This window comes from Cyanistes caeruleus, chromosome 2 (genome assembly GCF_971803275.1).
Source record: "Cyanistes caeruleus chromosome 2, bCyaCae1.hap1.1, whole genome shotgun sequence".
In the NCBI taxonomy this organism is placed as follows: Eukaryota; Metazoa; Chordata; class Aves; order Passeriformes; family Paridae; genus Cyanistes; species Cyanistes caeruleus.
In genome coordinates, this window is record NC_141702.1 from 20,263,177 (window position 1) to 20,272,547 (window position 9,371).

Here is a 9,371-nt window from a genome sequence, read left to right on the forward strand (position 1 = left end):
CGCCGCCGCTGCTGCCATGTTTGCGGGGCGGGGGCACGGGGGCCTGCCCGGCATCACCGCGGCAACAGCGCCGGGCCCGCCGGCAGCACCCCGGGCTAGCCCCGCAGCCTCCCGCGGCACGGGAGGGGCCCTCAGGAAAAGGAGCCGCCGAGCGCCGGCCGGTGCTGTGGAGGGTGCGGGTGGCGCTGCCCGGCCAGCGGTGGCAGCAGAATGTGTGTGAGGGTAACGCGGGGCACTCGGAGGTGAAGCTGGACCCGTCTGCGTAGCTGGAGTAGCGGCGCCCGCAGAGCGCCACAGATGGCCCGACAGCTCTGCAAATGGTCCTGGAGCACCCACCCGTGTACCCTGCCACTGGGGCCACCTGTGTGCTCACCCGTGTACCCTGCCAGTGTGGCCACCTGTGTGCTCACCCGTGTACCCTGCCACTGTGGCCACCTGTGTGCTCACCCGTGTACCCTGCCACTGTGGCCACCCGTGTACCCACCTGTGTGCTCACCAGCATGCCCACCTGTGTGCCTGCTGCATTTCCCAGCCGTGCAGCAGCTGTGTTCCCCCGCGGCTCACCGGGGGTGCCTGTCAGGAAGGGAAGGCTGCACAGCCAGTTCCCCCAGCCTGGACCACGGGCCTGCTCCCCTTGGCCATGGAGCCCTGCAGCCAGGGTGGAAAAGCCTGGTGCATCCGTGCTGGAGCCCAGAGAGTGCCTAGAGCTCCCGTTTTGATGGCTGAACGATCCAGATTTAATGCCCTGTGTACCGCTGGGATTTTCATTGATTCTTAGTTTTCATATAGGTTTGCTAGGATACTTTTCCACTAGAACCCCCACCTAAGCGCTCCTTTATCCATTATTTTGACCTGTGAATTAGGCTCAGACATCCAAAGACCTAGGAAACTACTCTAAAACGACCTTTTTCAGTTGTTCTCTCGCTTAATGCTGCTATGATTTCACCAGTGAAAGGCAGTAACACTCAAGGATCCCTCTTAATAGACTTGCAAGTCTGGCTGTGACTGCCTGATCCCTTCGGGGCCGCGCAGCAGCGATCCGGGAGCAGCAGCGCTTTGCTGAGGCTGGTTTTGGCTGCAATGTGCACCTACCTGCTGAACTGGAAAAGGCTTCTCCCCGCGGCAGGAACACCAGCTCCTGCAGGCCAGCTGCTCCTGTGCTGCCTTCAGCTCCCGGCAGTGGCAGGACACCCACAGATTCGAGATTTGCAAATCAATGAGAAAGTAACTTTTTCTCTCATAAAATGTCCTATGTATTAAGCTAACCTCAGAGGCATCATAGTTTTAACTATAAATTCTCTTTTGTACTGATTCAGGATTTCTGTAATGGCGTAGGAATGCTGTGTAGCTAACTATAATTTGTAGCTGACTCCACAAAAGTTACATTCACTTCACTCGGACCTGTAACCACAGAATTTCCACCAGTGCAGTTTTAATCCTCTGTCTTGAAAATGAATTTCACAAAATTATATCAATAAGCATAAAGCAAGTGCACAAATGTTTGAAGGACTCTAAAAGCCTTTAGTTTTGCAATAAGTTTTCAAACAAACTCTTCTTTATCTCATTTTCAATCCCTTCTATTCTGAGACTAAAAGCTACTAGAAAGTGAAGAACAGAATTTCCTTTCACATCTTGTTTGCATTAATATTAACTGAATCTCAAGAGAATAGGACACAAAACACATTCTTGGTTATTAAAGACAGATCAGGTTTAGCATGGATTTCCTCTAGATGGCCAGGTCAATTTATAACTAGTTCTTTAACCTCTCACTCCTTCAAATTTATAAACAAAAATATTTCTAAGTTATATTGGCACATGTTTGTGCACCTCTAAGCAGAAAACAACCATTTTATTTGATTTGAATTCTGTATTTAGACCTTGAAAAGATCAAATAAGTTACTTCTCACCACATGACCCTACTATTTTAATCCAATGCCTTCCTTATGCTATTTTTTTTATGGCTGCCTGAAACACCAACCCTACTATTGGGCTAAAATACTGCAAATACTTATGACTCTGCACAGTTTTCTCACTAAGAAATTCACACAGCATTCCCAATACACACAAAATTAACTACATGCCCTTTTTTATTTTTATTAATTTTGATTTCTTTTCCCACTTAGGTTTTCTCCTAAGATCTTGGACTTCATCGTGAAAAATTTGTTTTACTTTGGTCATTGAAAATCAATCCAGTTGACTTTAGAGAGGTGAGAATTCCAGTTCACGTTTCCTATTTATCTTCAAGACCCTAGGGCATGGCTGAGCACTATCTCATATTCTTCTGAGAGGAATCTTATTTTCTGCTGATCTGTTCTACAGATTTGAGCTTATAAATTTATTATTGCCTTTTAAAATTAATTATATAAAACTCATCAAATTTGTTTTTCCAGAGTAAGAAGCCGACATCTGCCCACTGGATCGTCCTGGGGTGAAAAAGAATACAAAACACTTAAATACAAAGTTTCTTCCTCTAAGAAATTATATTGTCAAGTGTCCCTAAGTTGTATTCAGGGGAAAGCTGAATACAAAGTTGTTGAAATGAAGGTTGTATTCAGGTGAAATCCTGCTTGAGAAACTCCTTGCATGGTGTTTAAAATGCCATGAACATCTTTATAAATATCATTATGAGAAAAAATTGATGATTTCTCTTCTGAACTCTGATCCTGTCTCCCTTAAGGGAGCATAGAGCTGGAAAAAAAAAAAAGTGAGAGAAGTAACAGAAAATGCAGCCTTTGTCTCTGACTCCCAAGGAGCACTGAGCTGTTTTGAAAGCAAAGCCAGACAACATGGTTTTAGCAGCCACTTCATGACCTGGCAAAACATTATGCTGCTGAAAAATATGTTCCTCCTTTCCTCTTTTACTCCAGGCTCTGACCCAGGAGAGAAAAGGATGGAGTTCTTTTGCTGGCCTAAACCAGGCTCTCAGGAGAGAGAGAGCAAATATGAGAAAAGTGAAGAGCAGTAAGGAGGTGATTCCCTGTGTCATACCAAGTAACTCCATGACACTTTGTGTCTTTAGTCTACTTCAGTGACTCCAGGCTACTTTGGATATTACCAGACTTTCAGGTACATGCACAGTCGTTTCAGGTACTGGATCCATCCCAGCAGCTCTCAGCATTTGCCTTTCAAATCCCAGATACTATTCATGGCATCTCTCGCTCATCTGTGCCACAGTCAGTATCTCATGTGAGGGGTCTGTCACCCTTCCTGACGGACTAACCTTGCTGTGGCTGCCTGAACACAGCTGCCTGCTGTGCTGCTGTTCCAAGCAAGAGGCAAAAACAATCCCATGTTGTGCTAGAGATGACACATCCACCACTGCTGCCACCAATGCCAACCTTGTCAGCTGCACTTGGTCCTAGACCTTAGCCAGGCTGCTGGAAACCACACTAGCAAGATGAGATCTGCCATTTCCCGGCAGTGTTAGGCACACATTGCAAGCATTAGGGAGCCATCCCTGTCCCTCTGCAGGGGCCCATTGTTAGCCATTTCATGGTGAAAACTGTCTTTATAGCACCGTGCCAAAATACAGCATAGGCACTGGAGTATCTGTATATCCTTTCCTGGATTCCTACCCCCATGTGTTTTTCACTTTCTGGACACTGATAGTGCCAGAGTCCCAGTCTGGAATTTATCTAATGAAAATTTAAATGCCCAGATGTCATATCTCGGTTATTCTCCCTTTCTAACTTGTGGAGAACATTGTGTTGTTTTGCTTTTTTCACCTTAGCTTTCTGGAGTGTTTACTGTGGACATCTACTTATAACTGTATCAAAGTTCACAAAAATAAGCAATGTGAGGGCTATATCTTTTGAACTGCAGAAAGGGAGGAAGGTTCAGCAACTAATAACAGCAGAGTTCAGGGCAAAACTTTCTTCTTTGTGTTTTCCCCCATACTTCCTAGCAGTTCCCTAGCCAACTTCAAGCTAAAACATATGTGATTTGTATGAGAAAATACATATCATATGAGACAATACACCATTTTTAGGAATATGATTTCTAGATGACTGCAGTACATGAGTTCTGCAAGTCATCACAAAGTCCAAGCTCATTCAAATACAATACTTACACTTATATATACATAGGTGTGTGTGTCATATTTATTACATAAAAGCTGTTCTAGACTATTTGGAAAAGGTTGTATTCTACTCTTTTGGGATTTTAGTATAATTCTCATTTAAAACAAAACATAAATATAGCTGGTTTAAGAGCGAGAAAACGCCCCAAGATAGTCTAACCTTCCTTTCTAAACTCTCAAGGCTTACTGATAGAAAGGTGAGGTCCAACCCTACAAGGGAAAGGAAATAATTCTATCTCTAGCCAAACTCCATTCTCATTGATAACAAACCCACTCTGATTTGAAATACTGACATGTATAGGAAAGCTGTTTGTGGCTTGGGATGTAAGTTAGTCAATGTAGATCTTTCTCCAAAGAAAATGTGTAAAAGAGAAAAGCAAAATACTTTTGGAAAAAAGACTAATTTTAAAAATTGGCAGCTGGTTGAATCAACTGTAAGTCAGTTCAAGAAATACCAACAGTCCTAGAGCAAGCAAATTATTGCGTGCAAATGCATGCTAAATTAATTTATATTTTGTCATTATGATTTATTATAGAGATTTTATGTTTCCAGGGATGACATAGCAAAAATAGAAGAAGGCCAGTGCTGATGACAAAGACTCTTAGACATGGAAAAATACTGTTATGAAGATAGATCAACACTGTGCTTTAAACCAGAAATAAATATGAGGAGATGGAATAAACCTACACAGAAAAAGACTGGAAAGGTAGATAGAACTAATGGAATTGATTCTTCTCATCAGATATAAACACAGAAGCATCCATTTAGACAAAGGATAATGCATTTATAACTGAAAAAGGAAATAGATGTTTTTCAACAGTGTAATTGCACACTGTGCAAATTAATTTCTGAAGAATATCTCTGAAGTTGTATTAATGAAACAGGAACTTCATGAGGATAATAAGTACATCAGGTAGCACAAGTAAGCCCAAAAAAGCTAATGGTATTAGGCTCAGATTTCAAGTGTTATGCTAATTTTCACAAGCTAGATTTTAATAAAATTAAAATATATTCCATTATTTTCCACTGCAGGATTTCTTGCTGTGATGTACATCAAATTGACACTGACCTTTATGGGAAATAGAATATTACATAAAGCACACCACTACCTAACCTCTCTGATCTTTCATCCCTTTTCTTTTTCATAAATATTTTCAAAAATTTTTCCTGGACACAAAAGAGTTAAAATAAAGTGACCTGAAACAGTTTTGTTCTCTGTAATATCTACACTGGATTGAAGTGCTCTCAGAAGGTTGCAAGTATTAAAATTTCATTGTCTGCAGGAAACAAATGTTATAAACCAAAGTGGGTGAAATTCTCCATTTTTTGAGGTATGCTATGTTTTGTATTAGGTCAATCACTAACTGTTTTTCAAGAAATCTAGTGCATTTATAACCTTTAATTACCAAAATCTAATGAAAATGAAAAATTTTGAGATTAACTTTTGAATATTTAAGCCACAGAGTATGTGGTTCAACTCATAAGAATACTCTCATGAGTTTGCCCAGACTTGCTCAAGAAGAGTTTATGTAATCAGCCATGCATCACCCTCTAGAATATTCAGTGATGTGTTTTGCAGTAAGAGTTAAACCTAATGAAGCCTTCCCAGCATTTTCTTTAAGTCATCAGTAAAACTTTGATTGAAGATTCAGGCTTTCTCTGTCTGGTGAACTGGCAATCTCAGACTGAGATATTTTCATGCATATACCAGCACTCCACACAGGAAAAGATCTCCAGGTGGGGTCGTTTGTTTTGTAGTTCCACAATTATCTGAGGAAAACAATGTGTGCTGGGGGAAAATGGGGGACTGATTTTCTCCCACCCAGCTATCTACCAGAGCAGCAGCTCTGACCTCAAGTGACATCACTGGACCACAGGAGTCTGCTGGGCTATAGCAGACATGGCCTCAGTTTTCTATGGAGATCCAATTCTTACCTGGAGTTTTGATCCAAATGTACAGCATCAGGGCACTGAAGAGCACAAGACTCACCTCCAAGTTCTCTTCTTGCTCCGAGCATTGTAAGGCCATTAGTCACAAAAAAAACTCCAAAAAGGTGGACAGCAAAAATAGATTGGTGAAGAAAAATATGACAGAAACATTCCAGTTCAGTGCTTGTTCTGCTGGTTAACATCAGCAGTGGGAAGACAACAAAGGCAACTACTCAGTGTGAAGGGGGAATCTCAAGGCACAGGCATATGACTCTCCTGGGACCAATTATTCCTCAAGTATTTCTCAGTGATGCAGTGAGCACATAAGCTCTCACTAGGCCCTGCAGAAAGGAGCAAAAAAAAATTTAATTAAGTCCTGTTTAAACCATGTTAGCTGTTCTTCTCCCTTTTAGAGCCAGGTGCTAGCCCAACCATAACCAGCCCTTCAAGCCCTTTGAGCAGAAGGGGCTGGAGGAAAAAAATACAAGAACAAGTGATTCCAGAGGAGAAAGAAGGATTAAAAGGAAAATGTGTGTGTCAGACTCAAAAGTAGATTGATGGGCACTGGAGGAGGGCAGCCCTCAACAACATCAGTCACTCCTGGAATGTGTCCAGGGAAGCCATGGTTTTTGCCCACCAGTGCTCTCTTTGTCAGCATGAGAAGATGAGGGACTGGAAGAAGATGATGGAGTTGGCAGGATACCCTCATTGAGTTTGTGTCTCATGGTGGTGTGAAAGGCCACTTTGGCTGTGACCAGGAGGAGACTGATGAATAGGTCTCGTGTTTACTGCCCATTGTGTTATAAACATCTCAAGTGATCATTAATGAAAATGTGTTGGAAGAATAAATGCTCTTTAATCTAGGCAAAAATGCAATACTGTTCTGCAGTGAGCAAGCCTGCTTTTTTATATGTCATGTATGATTTAAGACAGAATTTTGTTTATTTGTAATTTCTATTCTTCCCTGACATTTAAAATGTTCTTTATTTGTTGTACTAATAATGGGCTTCAGATGTGAGAAAACAAATTACATACTTCCTTTGTAGTGCAACTTCAGTGCAATGATCTGAAAGTACTCACTTACATATTAGTGAATTAATCCTGACAACGTATTAGTCAAAATACATCTTCATAGCTGAAAACTCCAGCTTACCTTTTTTTGCCTCTTTTTAAAGTTTGCTATTACTGGAATAAAACAACAAATCGTGATTCATAGTAAAGCGCTATGTATGCTTGAAGCCAAAATACACAGATTTTCTAGCGAGCACTGTCAGATCTTTTACTAAACAAGCAGCAACATCCTGACTTCACGTTCTTGCTGTTTATCCACTAGCCCACTTTCTTTTCCAATTCCACATCTACACTAACAAGAACTGTTGAAGAACTGTCACCAAGTAGTCACGGATTGTGTATCTACAAATACATTTTTTCAAGTAATCAAAACCCCAAAATATTCTCCTCTGAGTGATACAACTTTTCCAAAGCCAGAGAAGCTTTTATCAAGCTTACAGAAGAATAGGAACATAGATGTTGCCTCATTTATATATTTCTTAACAATTTTCCAGTTCTATAATGCCCTGTTCTCTCCAAGCAATGGTCCCATTTTGGTTTTATTTTCTATTGCTTTGCATTGATCAATGTGATATGAAAACTTCACATCTGAGAAAGACTCCTTATTTTCTCCACTGCTAGCCCAAATCACAGGCAGGCAGTCATTGCCTCACATAAATCGTGCAGACACCTAAATACCATGTTTCTGTCCACAGAGAAAGACTCTGAATATCCTCATGCTGGAGAGAAGGGAAGGTGTAAGGATGTTTATCATGCAGCTGTAGCAATAGCCAGGTTTGTGAGGAACACAGAAAAGATGCAAAACAAGGAATGAGAAGCAATATTGCTAAAAGACAAACATCCTTCTGGAACAGTGAAGGGATATTTGTTTCAGTATGGCTGAATCAGACCAAAAGTCCACTTGCTCCAGCATCCTGTCTCTGACAATGATGTCTAAGAAAAGAAACAAGGCATGGAGTAAAACCATGGTGTGGTACTTCCCATGGCATGTCCTGTCAGCATCAGCTTCCTATTCTATAGACTATGTCAGCATCTTTGGTTTTGAAAAGCCTGATGAACTTCTATTCCATGAGTTTTCACTATGGATTCAACTTTTCTCCATAAAATGTATTTACTTTTCTTTTTTTTCTTTTTCTTTTTAACTGTAATGAGAAAGAAAATCACACACAAAAAAAAGTTCACTTTTATGCAGCAGAAGTTAGGAATGTTAATAGCATGATGGAAAACTTTATGTGGGTCACCTGGTCATATTCCTATGGGTGGAACAGTGCCATCCACTGCAAAAAGTCCCCCTAAATGCCACTGCAGAACAGCCCTGTGCCCATCTGAGCAGCCACTTACTTTCTACCCATCTCTGCTCACAGCCAGGGTGCCCAGCACTCAAGTGTGCTTCTGCTCAAGCATAGACCTTCAGGGGATGATGGAATTTACAGTAATTTAACTTTCTCTTGCTGGCAAAGGATAAAGGTCAAGACCAAACAGCCCATTCAGCATTTCAAGTGTTATTGTTATTATATGATACAGACACATAATCTCCTGCCCTTTCAAATGTTTGGCAATCTATAATGTGTGACTGTGAGAATGCCAGTGGAGCCCAGAATCTGAAAAATGTACTTGGTTTCTGTTGTAAGGAAATATAGGATTATACATAGTATAGAAGCATGCTGTGGATAAGGCAATCAAAGACATTGAGAAAATTAAAAGATTGAACAGCATTGGAAAAAGTATAAATACTAGCTAAGCAACAAAACTGTCTCAAATGCCTAACAGATGGAGTTAGAGTTATGGTTCATGAAATTGTGAGCATATATTTTCCATAGAATTCTGTAGAAAAAACTTGTTATTCCTGAAAGTTGAAAATTTAAAATAACTTTAATGCAAGATATTGTCATCTCAATAAAACTGCAAGTGAATCTCATTCAGAACAAAACATTTTGCAATTAAGGATTTTGCTTACTGTACCGTGGAAGTCTTTAAAACATGGATTAAATTATATTTGCTCCTTACATATATAGTTTTTCTGTTGATTTGACCTTGATTTCAGTTTGTTTACTTTGCTTCTGATATATGCAAAATTAAATTAGAAGTGCTTTAATTCTGAGGCTGTGTCCACACAGGATTAAAGGCAGTTTTACTAATACACACCCAAGTCACACCTGTAGGTGGTTCAGATCATTTTCCTGAATGCTTCTACATAATCAAGGCTGGTGTGACATGCTAATATGGGAGACTGCTGTAGAACTGGATAATGAGAGTCAGGAAGAGAACTATAAATATTTCCACAGAAGTTAT

The 9,371-nt window shown here is 40.7% G+C and overlaps 1 long non-coding RNA gene across 4 annotated transcripts in view; it reads left to right on the forward strand.

The window, feature by feature from the left end:
• Positions 1 to 9,085, forward strand: part of LOC111925902 (uncharacterized) — a 9,754-nt gene extending 669 nt beyond the window's left edge. The window contains exons 1-4 of one of the 4 annotated variants that reach the window (XR_015282808.1): positions 25 to 320; positions 2,124 to 2,207; positions 2,868 to 3,066; positions 4,632 to 9,085. This is a non-coding gene — a long non-coding RNA (uncharacterized LOC111925902). Of the gene's footprint in view, positions 1 to 4; positions 1,225 to 2,123; positions 2,208 to 2,867; positions 4,455 to 4,631 lie in introns of those variants that run through there. The other 3 variants (XR_015282810.1, XR_015282809.1, XR_015282811.1) reach the window with 3 other exon arrangements.
• The last annotated feature ends 286 nt before the right edge of the window (positions 9,086 to 9,371 follow it).